The following is a 26,198-nucleotide window of genomic DNA, read 5'->3' as shown; positions in this document are numbered from 1 at the left end:
CCAAAACGTTGCATCTGGACTGAGTGGAGGAGTGTGATGGCTAGCATGGGAAGAAGGGAGTGGCAATAGAGGATACCAATGCAATTGGCAGACTCCTAAAGAGTGCCAAGATGGCAGGCAGGTGGTGCTGCCCGAGTATCTTCACAGAGCGTGCTTTCACAATAGAGCTGAACCATGGTTTTGAGACAGAGTTTCAACCCAAAATACCAACAATTCCTCTGTGCTCAAGTCCCCCCCAACCTAAACATATACAGCCATGCTGCTTGACTACTAAGTTCAAAGAATAGATTTCTATTCCAGGCACCAATATCTGCAGTGTCTTTGTGTTTTCCATCTTCAGAACCAGATTTCATTTTTGACAAATTTTAACTTTAAAGTTAACACATAACACAATATTACTTCCGAACAGAAGACTAATCATGAATGTAGGAGAGTAAGACTTTAACCCCATAAGACACCAGCAACACAGAGGAATTCAGTGGGTCAAGCAACAATAATATTTCAGATCAAAACCATACATCAAGACTGAGTGGAGAGCAACACACACAAAACGCTAGGGGAACTCAGCAGGTCAGGCAGTATTTATGGAAAAGAGTAAACCGTCAGCATTTCAGACCAAGTTCCTTTGACTGAGAGTGGAGAGGTAAGATAGCCAGCACACAGAGGAGGGAGTAGCAAGGCACTGAGCAGTGTAAGAAGGCAGCTAGTGGCAGGTAGGGTAGCAGCATGCAGCTGGGAGGATGTGGCAAGTAGAGACAAAGATAAAGTAATAAAAAAGATGGTGAAAGGTGGAAAGCTGGGGGGGGGGGGGGGGGGTTGTGGAAGAAAGACAGCTAGTGAGAGAAGCAGGAACACAAAACAATTCCAGAGTGGGATTCCAGCAAGTAAAGAGGTGAGAATGGGAAGCATTAGAGAAGAGCAAGGTAAATTAACAGTTGAAACTGGAGTTTTTTTTTTGGGGGGGGAGAGGGAGAGGAAATGTGTGTGAAATAGATGGAACCAGGACAAGAAAAGGGGCAAAGATGAGTGAAAGAGGGTTGTGGGGGGGGGGGGGGAAAGAGAAAATTGAGGGTAGTTGGAAAGGGGGAAAGGGAGACAAAAATGCAGGAAAAACATCAAAGCATCAGAAGGGAATGAAGGGGTGGGAGGATGAAGGTTTATCAAAAATTGGTAAACTCAATTTTCATGCAAACACGAGGAAATCTGCTTATGGATGCTGCCTGACCTGCTGCGTTCCACCAGCATTTTGTGTGTGTGTCAATTTTCATACCATTGGTTTGGAGACTACCCGAGCAGAATACAAGAAGTTGTTCCTCCAATTTGCATTGGGCTTCATCCTAGCAGTAGAAAAAGCCAAGGATGGACAGGTTGCGTGGGAATAAAAACATTAAAAAAAAATAGGAGCAGGAGTAGGCCACCTACCTTCCTTTTTCCCTATAACCCACAATTTTCCCTACTATACAAAAATCTAGCCAACCTTGTCTTAAGTTCACTGAGGCAGCCTCCACTGCTTCATTGGGCAGAGAATTCCACAGATTCAGCTCTCTGGGAAAAGCAATTCCTGCTCATCTCTGTCCAAAATGTACTCCCCCAAATCTTGAGGCCATGTCCCCTAGATCTAGTCTAACCTACGAGTGGAAACAACTTTCCTGCCTCTATCTTCTCTATCCCTTTCACAATGTTATATGTCTCTGTAAGATCTCCTCTCATCCTTCTGAATTCCTGCAAGTACAGATTATAAACAGAAAATCTGCAGATGCTGGAAATCCAAGCAACACACAGAAAATGCTGGAGGAACTCAGCAGTCCAGGGAGCATCTATGGAAAAATGTAGTTGACGTTTCAGGCCAAAACGTTGACTGTACTTTTGTTCCATAGATGCTGCCTGGCCTGCTGAGTACCTCCAGCATTTTCTGTATGTTGTCCAGCAAGTGCAGTCTCAGGAAACTCAATCTCTTCTCAAAGTCTAACCCCCTCATCTCTGGAAACAGCCTGGTGAACCTCCTCTGCACTGCCTCCAGAGCCAGTATATCCTTCAAGTAAGGAAACCAGAACGGCACGCAATACTCCAGGTGTGGCCTCACCAGTACCCTGTACAATTGCAGCATAACCTCCCTGCTCGTAAATTCAATCCCTCTTGCAATGGAGGCCAACACTTCATATGCCTTCTTGTTAGCCTGCTACACCTGCAAACCAACCTTGTGGGATTAATGCACAAGCACTCCCAGGCCCCTCTACACAGTTGAATACTGCAGTTTTTTACCATTTAAATAATGTGATCTTCCATTTTCCCTTCCAAGGTGGATGACCTCACATTTACCAACATTGTACTCCATCTGCCAGACCCTTGCCCACTCACTTAACATCAACTCATCTTTCTCTCTGCAGACTCTGTATCTTCTGCACAATTTGCTTTTCCACTCATTTTAATGTCATTAACAAACTTAGATACACTAGGTCCCCTCTTCCAGATCATTAATGTATATATATGTATAGTGAACAGGTGGCACCCATCACTGACCCATGGCATACCACTTAGCACTGACTGCCAACCAGAGAAACACCCATGTGTCCCAACTCTCTGCTTTCTTATTTCAATCAATCCTCTATCCATGCTAATACATCACCCCTCAAATCTATCCATACTTATCTTATAGATAAGTCTTTTATGCGCCACCTTATCGAACACCTTCTGGAAATACAAGTAAACAACATCTATCTGTTCCCCTCTATCCACTGTACTCATTATACCCTAAAGGAACTCCAGTAAGTTTGTCAGACAGGACCTGCCTTTGCTAGATCCATTTCTTTCCAGATGCCTTATCATTTCTTCTTTAATAATAAATCCAAGAATTACCCTAACTACAGATGTAAAACTAACTGGCCTATAGTTACTTGCCTTTTGCCTACATCCTTTTTTGAATGGTGGCATGGCATTCGCCATCTTTCATTTTGTCAGGACCTGCCCAGAGTCCAGAGAATTTAGGTAAATTTTCACTAAAGCCTCTACTACAACTTCTGCCATTTCTTTCAGAACCCTGGGATGCATCCCATTAGGACCAGGGGATTTATCTATCTTCAGGCCCACAAGTTTGCTTAACACTACCTCTTTAGTGATAACTATTGTATCAAGGTCTTCACCTCCCATCACATCTATAGCATCTCACTTTGGCATGTTAGAAGTGTCCTCCACCATGAAGACTGATGCAAAATAGTCATCCAAAGCCTCAGCCATTTCCTCATTACCCAATATCAATTCCCCTTTCTCATCCTCCAAGGGACTTGTGTTCACTTTAGCTCTTCAGCTTTATATAATTATAAAAACTTACTATCCATTTTTATATTTCGTGGTAGCTTATTTTCATAACCTATCTTCCTTTCCTTTATTGCTTGCTTAGTGGTTCTTTGTTGCTTTTTGAAGTTTTCCCAGTCCTCTTTGGCGACTTTGTATGCACGAATGGAAAGGGGAGTTGAAATGGTCTACAACTGGGAACTTGGAATGGCCATCCAGACTGAGTGTGGGTGTTCTATGAAACGGTCAGCAAGACTCTGCTTGGTTTTGGTGATCGAGGTCACAATCAACGAGGACCACTGAATGCAGAAGACATCAATGAAAACATGAGCAAACTTTCAGCTTCTGCTGAATCAGTTCTGTTAATGAAAATGAGCATTTTACAGGAAAAGTCAAATACAAGAGCTGCAATACTCAGATTTCACCTATATGGGGAGCTAGTTATAAACAAGTGGAGGTCAGAATAACCTATAACATATTAAGGCATTAGTGCAGGATATTGCAGGGCTAAATGCCACAATTCACAGCAAGACATTACTAGATGCATATTAAAACTCGAGATTCTACCATAATATCAAAATTGCTGAAAAAAGCACTGTAAAATCAAATTACAACTGTCCCCCCTCGACCATCCTATGTTACTTCACTCCTGATGAAGGGTTTCGGCCCGAAACGTCGTCACTACCTCCTCCCATAGATGCTGTCTGGCCTGCTGAGTTCTGCCAGCATTTTGTGGTTTATATTTATTTCCAGCATCTGCAGATTCACTTGTGCAAACTTAAAATTAATATAGCTAAATCATTTCATAAAGCTTGATATGTTGTTGTCAGAACACATGCACAGACTACACACAACCATCTTCACAGCTAGATCGATGATATGTCAGTTAGGTTGTGGATTGAAGCCTTCTTTAAAATCAAAAGAAAAATTGCTAAAAAAAAGTAGAAAGGCAGCACATTGCCATGTCTGGATTCTACACAATGAACTCACACATGATGTGAGCAAGTCAAGAGCATCTATGAGGGGAATAAACAAAGTTGTGAGCAGAAATTCTTTATTAGGACTGGATGAAGTGTCTTTACCCAAAACGTTGACAGTTTATTCCATTCCACAGTTGCTGCTGATTTGTTGAGATCCTCCAGCATTTTGTTTCTGTTGCTCAAGATTTCCAACATTTGTAGAACCTTATGAAAAGGAAGGACGTGGAAGCTCTAGGGAGGGTGCAAAGATTTACCAGGATGCTGTCTGGATTAAAGAATATGCTTTATGAGGAAGGGTTGAGCAAGCTGGGGCTTTTCCCTTTCGAGCGGAGGAGGAGAAGGAAAGACGATACACACACACACACACAGGCAATGGCTAATTCAAGGAGGCATAATTCTAAACTGTTTGGAAAAACCATAGGGGTTATGTCAGAGGTAGCTTTTTAAAAAAAATACACACACAGGTATGTGCTTACAACACACTGCTGGGATTATGGTGGAGGCAGATACACTAGGGACATTAAGCAATTCACAGACACATGGATTACAAAAAAAATGGAGGGCTATGTGAGATTGAAGATTAGATTGATTTTGGAGAAATTTTAAAGGGTTGGCACAACATCATCGACCAAAGGGCTTGTACTGTTCTAGGTTCTAAACCTTGGACCACAAGGGACAGCAAAATTAAAATTTATACTGAATCAGACAAATCTTTGATCATGAACAGATGGAATGGAGCAGGTCATCATGAACTCAGTTAAGTGTTTATCAATTCAATCTAGCCAATGGTCAATTTTGTCATTCCTTTGTGGTCTATATTGCACAGGTGCAAGAACACTATATTACCCCTAAACAATTTAAAACAAAAGAATATTTTCACTTGTGATTTTACTAAACTTGTATTCTGAAGGTGAAACAATTTCACATATCACAGGTTACAGAGAATGAAGCAATTAAGCTCTTTGATCCAGTATTAATAACTCAATGCAGGAACATTGAGCATCGACCTTCATCTGGAAGTGCATAGAGGACGCTGTCCCCCAAAGGAGGAAAAATAAATAAATCAAATCCGTCAGGCTCTATCCAAACCAGAAACCCTGGATCAACAGCTCTGTGCGCTGCACTCAACACGTGAGACAGTGCTTTTGCCACTGGTAACCACCAGGAACTCAAGAAATGCAGTTACGATCTACACAACATCATCAAGGCAGTGAAATGACAATACAGGGACAAGATCCAGACAGAACTCTCCACCAACACATGCAGCTTATGGCAAGGTCTGCACACCATTGCAGACTTCAAAGCCAAACAGTGGTGCTACCAACATCGCTGCCTCTCCCCCAGATGAGAGAATTTTTTTTTTTTTTTTTTTTTTGAAAACACGCTTGGTTTGAGGTCGCCAAAACTGAGCACCCCCCCCTCCCCCCGAGGAGAGCTGTCGAAGCGACCTGCACTTTGGTCATCTGAGGCTGAAGTATGCAGGTGTTTCCAATGAGCGAACAGCCACAAGGCTGAAGGACTGGACAGCATCCCAGAGCGTGTACTCAGAGTGCGTGAGGCACAACTGGCTGGTGTTTGCAGACATTTTTAATCTCTCCCTCACCCAGTGTAGAGTCCCCACCTGCTTCAAAGCATCCACCATTGCCCCATGTACCTAAAAAGACCAAGGTAACATTTCTGAATGGCTGGCATCCTATCACACTCACCTCAATAATAAGCAAATGCTTTGAGAGACTGGTTCAAGGACTACGTCTGCAGCATGCTACCACCCACACAGGACCCACTACAATTCACCTACTGACACAACTGATAAACAGATGACAATAGCCACAGCTCTACACACCGTCCTTACACACCTGGAGAAGAGGGATGCTTATGTGAGAATGCTTCGCTTGGACTACAGTTCAGCATTCAACACCATACTTCCCTTCAGGCTTGACAAGAAGCTCACAGACATTGGCCTTCACCCTGCCTTGTGCAGAAGTATCCTGGACTTCCTGTCAATCACCAGCAGGTGGTAAGAGTGGGCTCCCTCACAGATGCCTTCTAGGGCTGAGTCCTAAGTCCCCTCCTTTATCCTCTGTACACCCATGACTGTGTCACCACCCACTGCTCCAATCTGCTAATTAAATTTGCTGATGACAGTACACTGATTGGCCTAATCTCAAAATAATAATGAGACAGTCTTTAGAGAAGTCATCACCCTGACAGTGGTGTCAAGGGAACAAACTCTCCCTCAATGTCACAAAAACCAAAGGAGCTGGTTGTGCTCTACAGGAGGAACAGAGACAGGCTCATCCCTATTGACATCAATGGATATGGGGTTGAAAGGGAAAACAGCTTTAAGTTCCTCAGTATACACATCACCGAGGATTTCACGTGGTCTGTACAAACCAGCTGTGTGGTGAAAAAAGCACAACAGCACCTCTTTCACCTCAGATGGTTGAATTTGGCATGAGCCCCCAAATCCAAAGAACTTTCTACAGGAGCACAAATGAGAGCATCCTGACTGGCTGCATCACTGCCTGGTACAGGAACTAAACTTTCCTCAATTGCAGGGTTCGGCAAAGTGGTGCGGACAGCCCAGCGCATCTGTGGATGTGAACTTCCCACTTTTCAGGACATTTACAGAGACAGGTGCGTAAAAAGGGCCTGAAGGATCATCAGGGACCCGAGTCACCCCAACCACAAACTGTTCCAGCTGCAACCATCCAGGAAACTGTACCGCAGTATTAAAGTCAGGACCAACTGGCCATCCGAGACAGCTTCTCTCACTAGGCCATCAGACTGATTAATTCACACTGATACAATTGTATTACTATACTATATATACTGTCTTATTGTACATGCTATTTATTACAAATTACTGTAAATTGTACATTCAGAGACATAACGTAAAGATTTTTACTCCTCACGTATGTGAAGGATGCAATAGTCATTCCATTCAATCCATTCCAGCCCAGTCACACCATCACCCAAAAGACTACCGTATATGCATTCTTCTTCCACAATTATTGCAAAGCAGGGAAATTGATGACAGCAAAAGACAGACAAACCAATTCTTCATTCTCAAGTTCACCATAAGAAAAATGCAAACATTCCAAAAGTTGATGAAGAATTAAAACAATTTAAATCAAAACTGCTATACCTTTGTACCCACTTTATAGTTATGCATTAAATAGACTGCCATAGCAAATCATTCAGTACAGGGATTCCCCACATTACCACTGTTCCGATTACAGAAATTTGCACTCAATATTCACGTATCACTAGACTAAAAATCTGAAATATTGTATTAAATATGGAATTTGTGGAAAAGTTTAAGTTAAACCAACAAGATGTGAAATTGGCTTTTTTAAAAAAAAACTCATTCCTTGATACATGTGCAGATATTTCTTTTTGAGCCTAGTACAGGGGTGGGCAAACTTTTTGACTTGTGGGCCACAAAGGGTTCTAAAATTTGACAGGGGGGCCGGACCAGGAGCAGATGGACGGAGTGTTTTGGTAATACACCTCATAAGAGAAAATAAAATATCATGGGATATGTAGAAAACATGTGCTTTAATTTCAATTGAAAATGAACAAATGCATTACAACAAAATATCTGTCTTTGAAGTCCCATGGTATTTAGCTATTTATTGAAATGACTTTTAAAACACTGAAAATTAAATGAATAAAATACAGCTTTTTTAATAGTAACAGTTATTATTTTAAAGCACTGAAAATTCTGTTATTCTTCAAGATATTATCATCATCACTCTCCTCCTGACTGTCTTTATTTCAAAAACGGTAGGAGATGCAGGTCTACTTGTCCTGCTCCTTCTTATTCAATTGTCCCATGCCAAAACTCAACAACGACCAGCACAAGGACAGAACAGTGACAGCGCGCCAGTATGCGGAGCGCGTTATTTGATCTGGAGCGCATTTTTTATTTTGAGAACGTACGTGCACCTGTGCACGACTCATGTCCATCACTTAACAGAAATGACATGCAACATGTAAGGCTTATTGAAAAAAATATTTTCAAATGCATTTTTTACATAACACAACGAAGAAACTTATTTTTAATTTCAGTGGGAACAGTGTTGTTGGTCTTCCTTTTTAGCCAGCGCATCAAAGTCTGGATTTAGTTTTGTTGTGGCGAAAACGCCAGAATTGCGGGGAAAAAAACGTTAACAAGGTTTATTAATATAATTTCATCAAGTTCTGCGGGCCGGATTAAAAAGCTTAACGGGCCGCATATGGCCCCCGGGCCGTAGTTTGCCCATGCCTGGCCTAGTAGGTTCATTTTGCCGTCTAACAGTTCTCTCCTACATACTTAGCATATCAGTTACCCTCAAGATATCTGAAACAGGGTCAGAAAATTTAAAAGCAAGTTGTAAGCCTAACAAGACTGTGTGAAGCAATTTCACTCTATGAGAAACTTCATATTTTACTAAGCGTTGATCCTGGAGATAAACTGATTGTGCACCACAGTTCCTGAAGAGACAGTGAATTGCATACAGCAGTTGTTCCCAATCTTTTTTAATGCTATGGAACCCTTCCATTAACTTGGGGGGGGGGGGGGGGTCGTCCATGGACCCCCAGTTGGAAACCTCTGGTATCAAGGGATAAAGTTTAAATTGAGCAGGAGCAGTCAGCATATTTTGCACACCACAGTTCCTGAACGAACACTGGATTTTGCCAAGTGGCAAAGTGGCAGTCCAATAAAAAGTTAGGTTTAAGCAGAACAGCCACTGTAGGAGTGGGGAGTTGAGGCTTTAGCTCATCAAGGCTTTGGCAAAAGGAGGCAAAGGCCATAGGTAGATTATTTTTTCATTATTTATCCTTTCTTATTGCACGTTTAGGGCAGTGGGGATGCCAGGCAGGATAGTGGAATGCTGATGTGGGAAGTGGGAAGGCAGGGAGATCTCCAGTGCCGCTGATGACTACACCTGCAAGAAGTGCATCCAGTTGCAGATTCTAACAGACTGTGTTAAGGAGTTGAGCAGGAACTGGATGAAATCCAGATCATTCAGACACTGAGGGGAGACAAAGTGAAGGAGAATCCCAAGAACTTCTACAGGAGACTTTAAGACCAAAGGGTAGCAAGAGACAAAATTGGTCCACTGGAAGATCAGAATGGCAATGTGTGAAGCTAAAAGAGATGGAGAGAAGATCTTAAATTGATTTTTTGCATCTGCATTTACTCAGGAGACATACAGAGTTCATATAAGTGAGGCAAAGCAGCAGTAAGAAAATGGACAGAGGTGTTTGCTGTCTTTAGGCACAGTAGGGTGGATAAATCCCCACGGTCTGATAAACTGTTTCCTTGCACCCTATGAGTGGCTAGTGAAGAAATTGCAGGGTCTCTAGCAGAGATACTTAAAACATCCTTTACCACATCTGAGGTGTCAGAGGATAGCTCATGTTCCATTGTTTAAGAAAAGCTTCAAGAACAAGCCAGGAAATTATAGGCCAGTGAGCCTGACATCAGTAGTGGCAAAGTTATTGGAAAGTATTCTAAGGAACTGTATATATAAGTATTGGAGAGAAATGGACTGATTAGGGAAAGTCAACTTGGCTTTGTGCATGGTAAGTCATGTCTAACCAATCTTAAGAGTTTTTTGAGGAAGTTACCAGGAAAGTTGATAAAAGCAAGACAGTGGATGTTGTCTACATGGACTTGAGCAAGGCCTTTGACAAAGTACTACGTGAGAGGTTGGTCAAGAAGGTTCAGTTGCTTGGCCTCAAAGAGAGATAGTAAACTGGATTAAACATTGGTTTCATAGGAGAAGCAACAGAGTGGTACAATATGGTTGCTTCTCTGACTGGAGGCCTGTGATAAGTGGTGTGCTGCAGGGCTTGGTACCAAGTCCTTTGCTGCTTGTCACCTACGTCAATGATCTGGAAGATATGGCAAACTGGTTCAGGAAATTTGTGGATGGCACCGAGATCAGAGGTGTAGCAGACAGCAAGGAAAACTATCAAAGCTTGCAGTGGGATCTGAAGCAGCTGTAAAAAAAAAAGATGGAATTTAATGTATACAAGTGCTCAGTGTTGCACTTCAACAGAAGCATCCAGGGTAGGTCTTACACAGTGAACAGTAGGACATTGAGTATGGTAGAACAAAGAGATCTGGAAGTACAGATCCACAATTCCTTGAAAATACCCAGGTACCCAACAGCTTCAAGCAGACTTCACTTATACTTGTGTCCAAGAAGGACATGGCAACCTGCCTCAATAACTATTGCCCAGTAGCACTTGCCCCCATAGTGATGAAGTGTTTTGAGAGGTTGGTGATGAAACACATCAATTCCTGTTTGAGAAATGACTTGAATCTAATTTGCCTACCAGAGCAACCGTCCAAAGTAGATGCCACCCCATTGGCTCTTTATTCAATTCTGGAACATCTGGACAGCAAAGATGCATAAAATTAGGATACTCTTGATCAACTACAGCTCAGTATTCAATACCATTATCCCCTCAAAACTAGTCAATGAGCTTCAAGACCTTGGCCTCAATACCTCCTATGCAATTGAATCTTGGATTTCCTCAGTTACAGACCCCAGTCAGTTTGGATTGGCAACTTTTCCATGATCTCCATCAGCACAGGTGCACCAGCTCTGTTCAATTTATACTTATGACTAAGCACAGCTCCAATGCCACATTCAAGCTTGCTGATGTAAGGCAAATCAAAGGTGGTGACGAATCAGCATATATGAGGGAGATTAAAAATCTGGCTGAGTGGTACCACAACAACGTCTTACTCAATGTCCACAAGACAAAGGAGCTGATTATTGACTTCAGGAGGAGGAAACCAGAAGTCTATGAGCCAGTTCTCAAAGGATCAGCAGTTTTAAATTCTTTGATGTTATCATTTTGGAGGATTTGTCCTGGGCCCAGCATGCAAGTCAGCACCTCTACTTCTCAAGTGTTTACAAAGATTTGGTATGACATCTAAAAGTTCAAAGTTCACTACGTGTGTAATGGGAAGTATATTAATAGGTTGCATCTCAGCCTGGTATGGAAACATCAATGCTCTTGAACAGAAAACCTGATTTAAAAAAGTGATACAGCCCTGTCCATCATTGATGAAGCTCTTCTCACCACTGAGCACATCTACACAAAGCTCTATTGCAGGAAAGCAGCATCCATCATCAGCAACCTCTGCCTCCCAGTCATGCTCTCTTCTCACTGCTGCCTTCAGGAAAGTGGCCCAGGAGCATCCGGACTCTCACCACCAGATTCAGGAACAGTCATTACCCCTCAACCATCAGGCTTTTGGACCAAAGGGGATAACTTCACTTGCCCCAGTATTGAAATATTCCCACAACCTATGCACTTACTTTCAAGGACTCATCTCACATTCTCAATATTTATTGCTTACCTATTATTATTACTCCTTTTTGTATTTGCACAGTTTGTTGCCTTTTTCCACACTGGTTGTCCACCCTGCTGTCGACTTTTATTGATTCTATTACAGTTATTATTCTATTATGGACTTATGGTAACATTTGTACTTTGATAATAAACTGAACATTGGAAGTGGCACCAGATGTACTGGGTTTAAAGGAGGCTTTTGGCACATTGGCTTTCATAGATCAATGTACTCAGTACAGGAGTTGGGATGTTATGTTGAAGTGATACAAGACATGGGTAAGACCTAACCTGAAGTATTGTGCGCAGTTTTGGTCACCTACAGGCAAGATGCAAATAAGGCTGAAAGAGTACAGAGAAAATTTAAAGGATGTTGAGGACCTTGAAAGGTTGAATAGATTAGAACTTTATTCTCTAGACCATAGAAGATTGAGAGATTTGGTGGAATATACAAAATTATGAGGGGTATAGATTGGGTAAATGCGAACAAGCTTTTTCCACTGAGGTTGGGTGAGAAAACAACTACGTAGTAGTCAAGGGTTAAGGGTGAAAAGTATCAGAGGATCATGAGGGGGATTTTTTTTTTTTAAATTTAAAAAAGGTGGTGAGAATGTGGAACGAGCTGCCAGCACAAGTGTTGGATGCATGTACAATTTCAACATTGAGAAATTTGGATGGTTACATAGTTCAGAGGAGTAAGAACAGTTATGGTCCAGGTGCATGTCAATGGGACTAGGCAGATTAATGGTATGGCATTGATAAGATGGGCCTTTTTCTATGCTGTAGTGTTCTATAATCCTATAAAGCAGTGGGGCATGCTACAGCATCTGTAGACGCTTGTCTCTCTAAACACAGCTGCTAGCCACTTTAAATTTGCCTGTCTCCAAAGCAAGTCTCTACATGCCCCACCAAACACCACCTCCCAATGATCATAAATTAGCAGATGCAGTATGTACCATTGTTACTATTAAGAAAAAAATCCATCAGAACAAATCTCAGCTTTTAATGTGGGATTTATAGGGAATTGGGTTAAAGATGGGTTACTAGTTTTACCAGAAATCATGACCCTTCTATAACCAAGATAGGGTACCAGTTGTATATCTTTCCCCAATTAAGCCGAAACGCAAGTATTTTTCAGTCACTTGAAATTGAATTTACTGATATCATTCCAATCACTTTAAGCAAAACACTTCCAACAATTCCAGGATATTCTAATGACCAAACCCAGTAACAAACAGGTCATACTTAACAGCTGTCCTCCAGACAAATTAAGAAAAATAATTTGGTTTTAACATAACATTTACATCTATATTCACTTCAATGTCAAATATCTGAAGTGACATCTGTTTAGCAGAAGCTTCTGTACTTGTATTATCACTTGGGGCTTGCTCATAAAGTAGCTGAGCAACAATGAAGTCATCTGTACTATTATAGAATTAAGAATCTAGGAGGAGGTCACCTTGGGTTCAATTCTTTGGAAAGAGGCAGGGAAAAATTAACAGTATGGATTAACAATGCTGGTGAAGAGTTACTATTTCAAAATGTTAAGACTCCTACGAGGGTGATTGATAAGTTCGTGGCCTAAGGTAGAAGACGTCAGTTTTAGAAAACCTAGCACATTTATTTTTCAATATAGTCCCCTCCTACATTTACACACTTAGTCCAGTGGTCGTGGAGAATACGGATCCCTTCTTTGTAAAAGTCGGCATCTTGGACCTCCAGAAAGTGGTTCACAGCAGGGGTGACTGATGAGTTCGTGGCCTAGGGTAGAGGGAGTTGATTTATACAGCTCGTTACATGCACGTGCAGTTCAACTCAGTGATTATGCAGAAAGTTTGAAGTTAATAACTTCTGTGGTATTTCTGTTTCTGATCATTGAAGATTGCAAGTAAGCACTGTCTGAGAAAATGGACAACATCGGCCTTCATGCAGTCATCCACTACCTCAGTCTCAAGGGCTTATCCAAGGAGGTCCACGAGGACATGGTAGCAACACTAGGGGAGGGTGAAAAATAAATGTGCTAGGTTTTCTAAAATTGACTCCTTCTACCTTAGGCCACAAACTTATCAATAACCCCTCGTATAACAGAAGTCTTGAAGAAAATCTCCTTTGAGACCAAATATATTGCTTAAATAGTACCGTATTCAGTGTTTTACACAACTTAAAAACATACTATACTATTGATACATACGTAATGCAATCAATCTAACTTGTATGTAAACATCTACTGTAGGGGAGATGGCAGAAAATGGGACAGTTGCTTGTCAAACAAGAGAAATTGTGCAGATGCTGGAAATCCAAACAACACACACAAAATGCTAGAGGAATTCAACAGGACAGACAGCATCTATGGAAAAGTGTATTGTCAACATTTTGGCCAAGACCCTTCATCAGGACAATTAGTTTTGCCCTTAAAAATGTTAAATAACTAATCAAATGATCGTATTATTCCTTGTCATAACAGCAATTGATACCTTTTGAGTCCTGACGAAGGGTCAAGGCCCGAAACGTCGACAGTGCTTCTTCCTATAGATGCTGCCTGGCCTGCTGTGTTCCACCAGCATTTTGTGCGTGATACCGTTTAAGTCGTGTTTTAAATTTGTTTCTTGGAACAAAAGGCACAAAAGAGAATAATTGTACAAACTTAATCAAAGTTCACCATATTTGATCTCTAGACATGAAACAGATGGCTTCACTTTAACAATGTCACAAATTCTTAAAGTCAGAATGACAAGATTGCTAGGCCATCACTCATCTACACCTACCTCTGATCAGTCTAATTAACAGACCACACATTAACTGCTAGTTTATTTGGAAGCAACAGAACTGCAATGATCCTCTGATCTCAGAATCACAGATAGTTGTTTGCTCTTGCATGAACAAGCTGTTACTATCTTCTCTACAGACTAGCAATTTTCTCCTTTCCACACACTTATCCATCTCCCTTTTGAATTCTCCAAGTATACTTCATCTCTTGGGACTGTTGTCTGTCAACTTCTGCTCAAGTATATCCACAGCCTTCTGGAGTAGAACAAGAATTCCAAAGATTCACCAACTTGAGGCAGAAAATTCTACTCTACAAATGAAACTGGCGACCTCTTATCCTTGTACAATGACTTCGCACCCAGATAATCTAGATTCATTCTATTAGACGGAAAGGCCTTCTGTCATTTGCCTTTTAAGCCCTCTCAATATGTTTCATCATCTACTGTTTTCTTTAAAAAAAAAACTTGGTGAATCTTCTCTGCATGAATCCTAATGGAAGTCTTTCCTTCTTGACAAAAAGTGGGATGACCAGAATTTTAATTACCCCAAATGTGTCCTAACAAAAGTTTTATACATCTTCAACATGTTATCTGGCTTTGGTAGTTAATGCCTCAATGAAAGCAGGTTAGTTAATAAGGTTCAGTAACTTGGCATTCAAAACGAGGCAGTAAATTGGATTTGACATTGGCTTTGTGGGAAAAGCCAGAGAGTGGTAGTGGATGGCTGTCTTTCTGATTGAAGGTCTGTGACTAGTAGAGTGCTACAGGGACTGGCACTGGGCCCATTGTTGTCTGTCATCTATATCAATGATCTGGATGATGATGTGGTTAACTGGATAAACAAATTCACAGATGATACCAAGATTTGGGATGTAATGGACAGCGAGGAAGACTATCAGAGCTTGCAGTGGGAACTGGACCAGCTGAAAGTGGGCTGAAAAATGGCAAATAGAATTTAACACAGACAAGTGTGGTGTTGCACTTTGGGAGGACTATCCCTGGTAGATCTTATATAGTAGGGCACTGAGGAGGGTGGCAGAACAAAGGGATCTAGGAATACAGGTCCATAATTCATTGAAAGTGGTGTCACAGGTAGATAGGGTCGTAAAGAAAGCTTTTGTCACATTACCTTTTGTCATGGTTCAGCATGTCTACCTGCTGAACCGTGTCTATGCCCACCTGGACAAGCCAGCGAGCACTGTGAAGGTCATGTTTTTTGACTTCTCCAGTGCGTTGAACACCATCCGCTCTGCTCTGCTGGATGAGAAGCTGACAGTGATGCAGGTGGATGCTTCCCTGGTGTCATGGATTATTGATTACCTGACTGGCAGACCACAGTACGTGCGCTTGCAACACTGTGTGTCAGAAAGTGGTCAGCAGCACTGGGCTCCACAGGGGACTGTCCTGTCTCCCTTTCTCTTCACCATCTACACCTCAGACTTCAACTACAACACAGAGTCTTGACATCTTCAGAAGTTTTCTGATGACTCTACCATAGTTGGATGCATCATCAAGGGAGATGAGGCTGAGTACAGGGCAACGGTGGGAAACTTTGTCACATGGTGCGAGCAGAATCATCTGCAGCTTAATGTGAAAAAGACTAAGGAGCTGGTGGTGGACCTGAGGAGGGCTAAGGCACCGGTCACCCGTTTCCATCCAAGGGGTCAGTGTGGACATGGTTGAGGATTACAAATACCTGGGGATACGAATGTGGGGGTGGAACTGGACTCTCTGACGGTGGTGTCTGAAAAGAGGATGCCGTCCAAGTTGCATGCAATCTTGGACAATGACTCCCATCCACTCCATAATGTACTGGCTAGGCACAGGAGTACATTCAGCCAGAGACTTATTCCACTGAGATGTAACACTGAGCGTCACAGAAAGTCATTCCTACCTGTGGTCATCAAACTTTACAACTCCTCCCTAGGAGTGTCGGACACCCTGAGTCAATAGGCTGGTCTTGGACTTATTTCCACTGGGCATGAGTAACTTATTATTTAATTATTTATGATTTTGTATTTCTTCACTATTCTTGATTGGTGCAGCTGTAACGAAACCCAATTTCCCTCGGGATCAATACAGTATATGTCTGTATTAGCTTTCAATAAATCAAAGTATTGAGTACAGAAGATGGGATGTTATGTTGAAGTTGTACAAGATGTTGGTGAGCGCTAATTCGTAAAGATACAAATAAGGTTGAATAGAAAAAATTTACAAGGATGTTGCCAGAACTGGAGAACATTAGTTATAAAGGAAAGATTGAATAGGTCAGGACTTTATTCCATAGAAGGTTGAGGGGAAATTTGATAAGAGGTATACAAAATTATTGTGTATTGAAATACAGTGTGGACTAAGCCCTTTAAACCATGCCTCCCAGCAATCCCAGCTTAATCACAGGACATTTTACAATAACCAATTAACCTACTAACTGGTACATCTTTGGACTGTGGGAGGAAACCTGAACACCTGGAAGAAAGCCATACAGTCATAGGGAGAACATATAAACTCCTTCGAGAACAGCAAGGTAGATGTCTCTGAATGAATGAACAAGCTGGAATGAGGGTTATAGATAAGGAAAATGCAAGTAGGCTTTTCCAGTTGAGGTTGGATGGGACTACACAAGAGGTCATTGCTTTAGGGTGAAAGGTAGAATGTTAAAGGGAAACGAGAAATTTCTTCAGAGGGTCATGAGTGTGGAACAAGCTGGCAGTGTAAGCGGTGCATGCAAGCTCGATTTCAACGATTATTGAGAAGTCTGGATAGGTGCATAGGTGACGGGTATGGAGGGAGGTGGTCCAGATGCAAGTCGATGGGACAAGGCAGTTTAAATGATTCTTCACAGACTAGATCAGCCAAAGGACACATTTCTGTGCTGTACTTTTCTATGACAATGAAAGCAAGCATACTGTAGCTTCTTTACCATAATGACCATCTGCGTTGCAACTTTCAAGGACAGATGGACATGAACCCAAGATCCCTGTACTCTTAAAGGTTCTGCCACTTAGTATACTTTCCCTTGCAGATGACCTCCCAGAATATATGCACGACACTTCAGCCATTTCTCCAACTTCATTTCCAACTGACCTACACCTTGCCAAATCCTGTTACAACCTTCTTCACCATTCACAACTTTGCCAATATACACACACAAAGACAGGCATCCCAGAACTGACCCTTGCACTTCAGATGTCACAGAAAAATGCTCCTCCACCATGCCTGCCATCTCTGACTAAGCCAATTTTCTATCAAATTTACCCTCTCACCATGGATCCTTTGTAACTTAATCTTCTGGAACAGCCTACCACAAAGGATCTTGCCAAATACTTTAAGGTATCCAATGCCCTATCCTTCTCATTTTGTTGCTTCAAAAAGGACAAATGAGAGAGCACTTCCCCACACAGAGGCATGCTGACCATTCCTAACAGATCCACACTTGATAAAGCATGGGGGGGAAAAAATTCAACAAATTTCCCCAGCACTGATGTAAGCTCAGCTACCTATCATTTCCTAGATTATCTATGTTGCCCTCAAATAAACACTAGCTAGTCTCTAGTCTTCTCACCGTGGCTGAAGGAAATACAGAGATCTTTGTCAAGTCCCTAGAAATCTCCTCCATTACTTCCCTCAATATACTGGGATAGATCCCCAGAGACCACTATACTCTTTTTCATTAGGCCCAACATCATCTTCTTCCCAATGTGCCCTAGAATGTGAACATCCTTCTCCTTGTGATGCTGATGCTCACTTCCACTGACCTCCAGTGGACCTATCCTTTCCTAGATTTCCCAATGTACATACAAAATGCCTCAGGATTCTCCTTAATCTGACTTTAAGGACATTAAGGCTCCCTCAACTTTAGTTCTTGTAATTCTGGTTTCTTTCCATATACCTTTATATTCCTCACAGACTTGTCTGATTTCAGCTTCCTAAACTTTACCCAACTTCACCCCTCCCCCCCTTTGACTCAATTTACAATGTCTATGCCACCCAAGCTTTCCAAATCTTGTCTTCTTCAGAAAATGCTGGCCCTGAACTCTAACAAGCTAGCCTTTTAAGACTTCAACATTAGATGTGGATTTACCACAACACCCCCCTAAAAAAACTAATCTACTTTCCCCAGTTACTGCCTAGAACTGTTACAATTAGCCTTTGCCAATTTAGCATTTTATCATGAGGACCAGTCTTACCTACAAAGATCTTAGAATTTAAGGAATTAGGATCACTGTTCCAAAATTACCTCCTTACTGAAGTCTGAATTACCTGGCTTGACTCACTTCCCAGTACAAGGTCTCATACAGCAGCTTTTCTGGTTGGGCCATTGTTTCAAGAAACCCTAAGATGCATCTAACATATTCTGAGCTATTTATTCACCTGTAACTAATTCAATGTTGGGAAAATTAAAATTACCTGGAACAACCCTGTTTTTAATATCTCTCTATGATCTGCCCACATAGCTGTTCCAACATCTCCCACTGGCTATGATGAAGCCTATACTATAAACATTATCGTACTTGCATCATTCTTCTTCCCAAACTCTACCTATGATTGCTCCAAGACAAATCTCTACATCCTACAAATAATCATTTTCAGTAACATATCAGGCCCTCCCTAATGCACAGGATATTTGTGCTCAAGTCTCTGTAGCAGGACTAGAATATTTAGTCAAAATATGATAAAGTATTATCCACTAGCATGCTTCTAATTACATGATGTTAATTTTCCTGATCACTGCCCAAAGTTTGTTCTAGTTCTTCATTCCCACATTCTGGATTCTCAAAAACTTAACCTATATCCAGTTTTATTGCTAGAATATGGAGTATACAGATGAATGGGATTGAAACTTCATACAAGATGTTGCCCATGATTATTGCAAGGTAGCACAGTGGTATGGCTAGTTGACTGCTGCCTCACAGCTTCAGCAATCTGAGCTCAATCCCCACTTCAGTGTTGAGTTTGCATGGGTTTCTGCAGTGACTACATGAGTTGCCTCCCATGTTTCAATCACATGCTTGTGGATAGGTTAAAAGGCCATCAAATTGCTTCTACAGTAACCAAATAGAATCTGGGGGGGAAGCTGATATAAATGTGCAGAAAATTAATTTTTTAAAAAAAGCACAACTGGGTATTTCATGGTTGGTATAAACTCAATGGGCTGAAGAGCTTGCTTCTGTACTGTATAACTCAGTGATCAAGTTAGAGGACTTTGGAAAAGAAACGCAAACATAAGCACCTGTCACAGACAAGATAAAATATAATCCCATCTCAAATCAAATATCAGTATCAAGTCACCTGAACACAGATTGAGATACTAAATGATGGTCAAGGGGATGCTTTCCTCAAATCTAGAAATCAGTGGAACATATTTAAAATGAGGCACCTATTGAGAGAAATAAAGAAGAACTTCTTCCCCCACCCTGAGTCCCAAATTGTTGGAATTTCCCATCTAGAGAATTATGGATAATGAATTATTGAATAAGTGTATGGTCTATATAGGAATTGAGAATTATAGGAAATATCTAATTGAAGATTCAAAAGGGAATATGCCTATTCCTTCTGTTTTAGTGCTAGCCATTTGAGGGAAAATGCCTAGTAATGTAGGCTAGTCTCATTTTCCTTGGCTATAGGGGATATAAAAGCAATGAATTTCTAAAATAATCTATAAGTCGTTATTTATCCCACACACAATTCATTTCAGCACAATTATTTCATTCAATTTGTTTTTTTAAAAAAAAAATCCTCAAATGAAGAGCCAGAAGTCAGACAGACAGACACACACTCACTCTATGTGTTACTAACGGGAGATTTTGGAATGTTATTAAAATATAGCAAATTCTGGTAACTGTTCTGTGGATATCCAAGTTGAGCACGATAAAGACAAACATTTTGATCTTGTCCAGGTAATGTTCTGACAAGGCATGCATGTGTTCTTACAATGAAAAGAACCAGAGTGTTCTTTTCCATAGCACGTCAAAGGACACAAGTATAAAAGAACTCCTTGTTTTGTAACAAAGCATATACTGTAACTGCATTTGCAAATTTTGGTTTGTTATGGATTATATTTTTATCAAAGTAAATACACAAAAATTTCAGTCTATAGCCATTAGAATCTATAGATAATCTGAAAAGTTTAATCTAAAACAGATTCTTGGTTATCTTCACTAAGTATCAAGAATAACAAAGTAGGTTCAAAGGTAAAGTCGATTGAATTTTCATACTTATCCAAGATAAAAATACACAATAGTTAACAATAATTGCTTCTACAAGACATTCTGCAGATGCTTGAATAATACACACAAAATGCTGGAAGAATTCACCAATTCAGGCAACATCTACGTAGGGAAATAAGCAGTTAATATTTCAGGCCAAGACCCTTTATCATGACTGGAAAGGGGGCAGAAGCCAGAATAAGGTGGGGAAGGGGAAGGAGTACAAGTTGGCAGATGATAGGTGCAACCAGGTGAGGTGGGCAAGGAAGGGGGAGGGGGAAATGAAGTAAAAGTCTGGAGAGAGTTGGTGGAAGAGGTAAAGGACTAAAGAAGAAACCTAAAAGGAGAAAACAGTGGATCATGGAAGAAAGGGATTGAGGGGATCAAGAGGGAGTTAGTGGGCAGGTGAAGAGAAGAGAAACATTTTTTTTTAAAAAAACTGACACCATGTCTGAATTTCAATACTTTCATTCTGGTTAGATAGATAGATAGATACTTTATTCATCCCCATGGGGAAATTCAACTTTTTTCCAATGTCCCATACACTTGTTGTAGCAAAACTAATTACGTACAATACTTAACTCAGTAAGAAAATATGATATGCATCTAAATCACTATCTCAAAAAGCATTAATAATAGCTTTTAAAAAGTTCTTAAGTCCTGGCGGTAGAATTGTAAAGCCTAATGGCATTGGGGAGTATTGACCTCTTCATCCTGTCTGAGGAGCATTGCATTGATAGTAACCTGTCGCTGAAACTGCTTCTCTGTCTCTGGATGGTGCTATGTAGAGGATGTTCAGAGTTATCCATAATTGACCGTAGCCTACTCATTATGAAACTGTACCATGACCTTCCCATTCAAGTTGTCTCCAATAACATTACAACCCAGTATTTCGTGCTTCTATAGATGTGGCCTCTTGTACATCAGATGATTGAAAACCTTCACTGCCTAGGTGCTAATGTCTAAAATTGCCTTCCCAAACTTTTAAGAAATTTACCGCAACTATGCCTGGGTCTTCACTTCATGTTTTAGCAGTTTTGCAATTACTTAAACACGTGAAATTCTAATTGCTAGCCATTTGCTCTTTCAGCTTGGCATAACACTGTTCCTTCAGTTAACTATTTTCTAGTCATTCATTTTGCCCAACCATATTTAAAAACTTACATTTTAACTGAACCTAAACTGTTTTTACAAAGTAATTTCAATGCTGCAAAATGTTACCATGCAGGTTTGAGGGAAATACCTGGATAAAGAATCAAAAAGTTGATTACCGTATGGAATTGTTCTATAGTTCACCAACACACAAAATGAAGATAACTTAAGAAATCAGCAGTTGTTATTTCCTCAAATTAACAATCTAAATTTTAGTTGATTTAGGGTGGAGTACAGAAAATGAGGGGAAAAATACATGCAGTAATCAATAAAAGCAAAATTAGAGAAAATGATTCAAGGTACAATTTACAGAACTTGCACTATAATTTAGGTTATACAAGTTCCACCTATTGTTTCACTAGAACATGAAAGAACAAACTGGAGGTAAAATGTGCAACTATGAAGTGAAAATATTGCAACATTCATCATTTTATTTGCTAGAAAAATCATTGAAATAATCCAAAACTCATACTATAAACTTGCCCAAATCACATTCGTCAATGATCAGCCTGTTCTAAAGACATGGGGCACTGAAAATTTCAATCAAATCTAATGTTAGTGAAACAAGCAGATTTTCTTTTTATCAACTTCAGAATGTAGATGTTTGTATCTGTGAAAACACAATTGTTACCACCGTTCCCAAAAAATAGAGCAATGTTAAATATATTGGTGTTCCCTTTACCCTAAGAATTAAACAAAATTTAAGGGCCTTCAACATGATAAATAGCTTTTGTGCAGGGAATGTTGCCTATTTCAATGTATTTCACAAACTAGAGAGTTTTCTCCTCCTTCCCCCCCCCCCCCCAAAATCTGAATATGATAGAGAAATTCAATTCAAACTCATCATCTACCATCCACCTCCCCTTCTTCCAAAAGGCATCCTTTTGGGGTGCGGGGGGGGGGGGGGTCAATCAAAGACAACAGATGCTCAAAAATTTGGGGATTCAACTGCCTAATTATATTGCATTTCTACAAACATAATCCAATTAGATTTGGGGAGTGGAAGAGAAAGTAAGGAAGGGAAAATAACATTTTGTTCCTTATTCAAGTCACTTGGATAGCAATAATGATTTAATTACATACAAGTACAATTACTGTTACTTAAATGAATCAAAACTTAGAGCATTTTAAATTTTAGCCACAGTCACTATTAAAAATTAGAACCAAGTTAAAGAATGGAGGTGCTCAGCGATAAAAATCAAAAACATCAATACAATTAGTAAGCAGACTTTAAATGACTGTATATGCAATTTCAATTATGAAAATACTTGCAGCACTATTGAACACTTCCAAGTGACGACTGCATTTTCAAATAAATATTACTGTATTAGTAAGATAGCAAACATGATATTGACCGATACTATGTCAGTGTGAGCAATACAAGAAAGTACTTTTATGCATAGTACACACAATGTGGAATAAATTGCAAGTTGAAGGAAACTATCGAGTTTCATCTAACAAGCTTGACTAGGACAGCAAAGTTTAAACAAGGTGTGACTCAGATTGCATAACAGTTCCAATACTTTCTAGAATTTCTTCAGTCCTAAAGTAACTCAGTCCTGTAGACTTCTGTTACTTCACCCAAAAAGTTACACTATATAGGTTATTATTTCTTGACGTACAGTCAGACAAACTTTGCAACAAAGATAACACCCAACAGCAACGCAAAGCAGGAGCAACACACACACAAAATGCTGGAAGAGCATCTATGGAAAAAAAGTACAGTCAACATTTCAGGCCAAGACTGAGTTCCTCCAAAATTCTATGTGTGTTGCTCAGATTTCCAGAGTCTGCAGATTTTACTTTCCTTCTCCTGTCCCAACCACACCTAGGTAGAAGGAGCATTCATTTCACATACAAGTTAAATGTACCAGATTTAAAATGTTGCAAAATATGCCAAATTAATTCACAAACAAGTAAACATTGGATACCAAGCCACATTGGAAGATAAGGACTGAACAGCTATACCAGTTCAGAGGCATTAACTTGTAACAGACTTGGTCTAATGGTCTAAATGGCATTTTTGTTGCTTTAGAAATCACAATATAGACATTTTGTTGAACTAATATTGCAGGCTTTTTACATAGCTATAATCTTGTTCAAAAAGTTGATGACGGAGATGCTTCAATTTTCATTCTTCTATAATGTTTTTTCTTTTTTTTTACACAAAAGTCTACTTTATTCCTGAAAATCACTGACAAAATTATCAAGAGATAATGCTTATGACAGAGGAAATTCTTCATTCTGCAATGAACGTGCACAAAACAGTACACAGATTTTTTTTTAAGTTAACTATCTGCTTATGACAATGTCAGTATCCATCTCAGATACAATAGATCAACTTTGGGATTTCACTGCTGTCAAGAGGGCATCATGCAGAAAACAAAACATTAATGGGATCAGCAACCAAATCACCACAGAACATATACAAAGTTTTATCAAAATGTCTAATACGCTTAGTTTTAATTATTCCTCAGATTTTAATGCACTCCTGTTTGCAGCAATGTAGCAGTTGATTATCATTACTTCCAAAAACAAATCGTATGCATACTTAATCATATAATTACAATTTTTAGTTTTGTCGGCAAAGCCATTATTTTCTATTTTAACTAAAAAAGACAATGCCGACAGACTCATCCAGCATCTTAATCTTAATAGCATTTTATCCTTTAACATTGCAATAGATTCTGTTTGCTAACACCTCCATGCAATTCATGGTGAACCCGTTCCGACGCCCGTGACATCCAAGATGCAGTTCAATAAATCTGATTTAAAAAAATTGCTGCAATTTCACAACGAAAATAATGCAATCTGAACAAAACACACCAGAAGAATCGGTGGAAATGAAATGCACCGGCCAGTAGCTTGCTTGCGAGCTCAGCCCGCCTCTGCCTTCACACAGACGCACGGGAGTTAGAGACCCTCAGCCCTAAGAGAAGAAACCAAGTTGAAGCCCACCAACCATGACTGGGCCCTGAGGCGTAGGCTGCAAATGGCGCTCTCACTTCACCCCACGCCCCCTCATTTCGCACCTCACGAGTTATAAACGGGGAAGAATACTGTTGAAAATAACTCGCCCCAGCGTGAGCTTCGTGCCACACCCCCCCCCCCCCCCCTCCGTCTAGCTCAACGATTCCTCTCGCACAGAGAGCCCCTCTTTGGCACTGAGATCGCCCCGTCCGGAGGGGCTGCCCATGAGAACCGGCAACAACCACCCCTCCCCTGGCCCCCAACAAACCATCGCTCACCTCGCGCGCACTTAGCCCTTGGGTTTAAAGGCCCGCACGAGACCGAGCCAGAACCAACCAATCTTCACACCGGAAAACGCGCCGCCCCAACTTGATGGACATTCTTTCCTAACGAATCGAAAGGGTAGACGATCTAGCGTCCACCCAGTCACCGAGAACAGTGAAGGCGGGGCCTCCAAGGAGGCAGCAGGTTAGGCTGAGTGGGACTACTTGACATCACACATAAAGTAGCCCATAGCTTCAGTCTTAGATTGATTGATGAAACACGTAGCCAATCAAAACCTAAATTTCGTAGAAGCTTTATTTGGAAGAGTCAATAACAGTAGGAGCAAGGCGGGACCTTGATACTATATTGTGAACAAATATATGCAAGCAATGCTAATAAAATAGGTATATATAATTTGAGAAAAAACTTTTTCGTAAAAATAATATTCGGGACTATTTCTATTACTTAATCGCAAATCGCAAATTTATTGTCCATCCTTAATTCCCCATATTTTTAAAGTTCTGAAAAGCTTCACCAACCTGAAATGTCAAACTGTTTCTCTATCCAAAAATGTTGCCTAACTTTTTGTATGTTTCTGGAGTTTTTTTTGTGTTCATAATTGTACTTGAACTGAAAGAGGACAGTTAAGTGTCAAATGATTTTTTGTGAGGTGGAGTTAAATATAGGCAAGGATGACAGATCAAGGACAGCAGAATTTCCGTCTTAAATCGTGGCTGACAATTCAGTGTACGGCTGAGGGAAGCTTGAAATGATGGAAGTGCGATCTTTTGGATGGGATGTTAAACGGAGATCCTTGTCTTTTCTTTTGGCTGGACATGAAAGATTTTATAGCAACATGTCGTGGAGTATTAGCTGTTATTACCCCGATCTGAAACCAGAGAATGCAGCAAACCAGGCAGCATCTGTGGAGAGAGAAACAGGGCTGTAAGTTGATAACCTTTCTACAGAAATTCTATAAACTGCAATATGCCAACTCAGAAGATGAGATAGTTTTTCTTCAGCTTAAGTTGGACTTTGTAAAAACAGTACAAGAGGCCAATGACGGATGTTAGAGAGGGACAGACATGTAGTATTCTGCCTCCACAAATGCATCTTAAGAACTGAGAAATTCCAGACCTTTCTGTATTTACTTTAGATTTCCTGTCCTCATCATTCCACAGTCATCAACAACCACCCTCCTCACCACCCTT

The 26,198-nt window shown here is 40.5% G+C and overlaps 1 protein-coding gene across 10 annotated transcripts in view; it reads right to left on the bottom strand.

Moving 5' to 3' along the window:
- LOC140739827 (guanine nucleotide-binding protein G(I)/G(S)/G(O) subunit gamma-7) overlaps positions 1-25,140 on the bottom strand; it is a 152,683-nt gene extending 127,543 nt beyond the window's left edge. For 4 of the 10 annotated variants that reach the window (XM_073068404.1, XM_073068397.1, XM_073068405.1 and 1 more), the window contains exon 1: positions 25,002-25,140. The gene's annotated coding sequence lies outside the window, so the exon portion shown is untranslated. Of the gene's footprint in view, positions 1-10,604; positions 10,664-14,104; positions 14,236-24,579; positions 24,683-25,001 lie in introns of those variants that run through there. The other 6 variants (XM_073068402.1, XM_073068400.1, XM_073068399.1 and 3 more) reach the window with 5 other exon arrangements.
- Between the last annotated feature and the right edge of the window lie 1,058 nt (positions 25,141-26,198).

The sequence above is a fragment of the Hemitrygon akajei genome, chromosome 16 (genome assembly GCF_048418815.1).
Source record: "Hemitrygon akajei chromosome 16, sHemAka1.3, whole genome shotgun sequence".
Taxonomy (NCBI): domain Eukaryota; kingdom Metazoa; phylum Chordata; class Chondrichthyes; order Myliobatiformes; family Dasyatidae; genus Hemitrygon; species Hemitrygon akajei.
The sequence above is the reverse complement of the archived record's forward strand: the minus strand, read 5'-3'. Positions and strand labels throughout refer to the sequence as shown.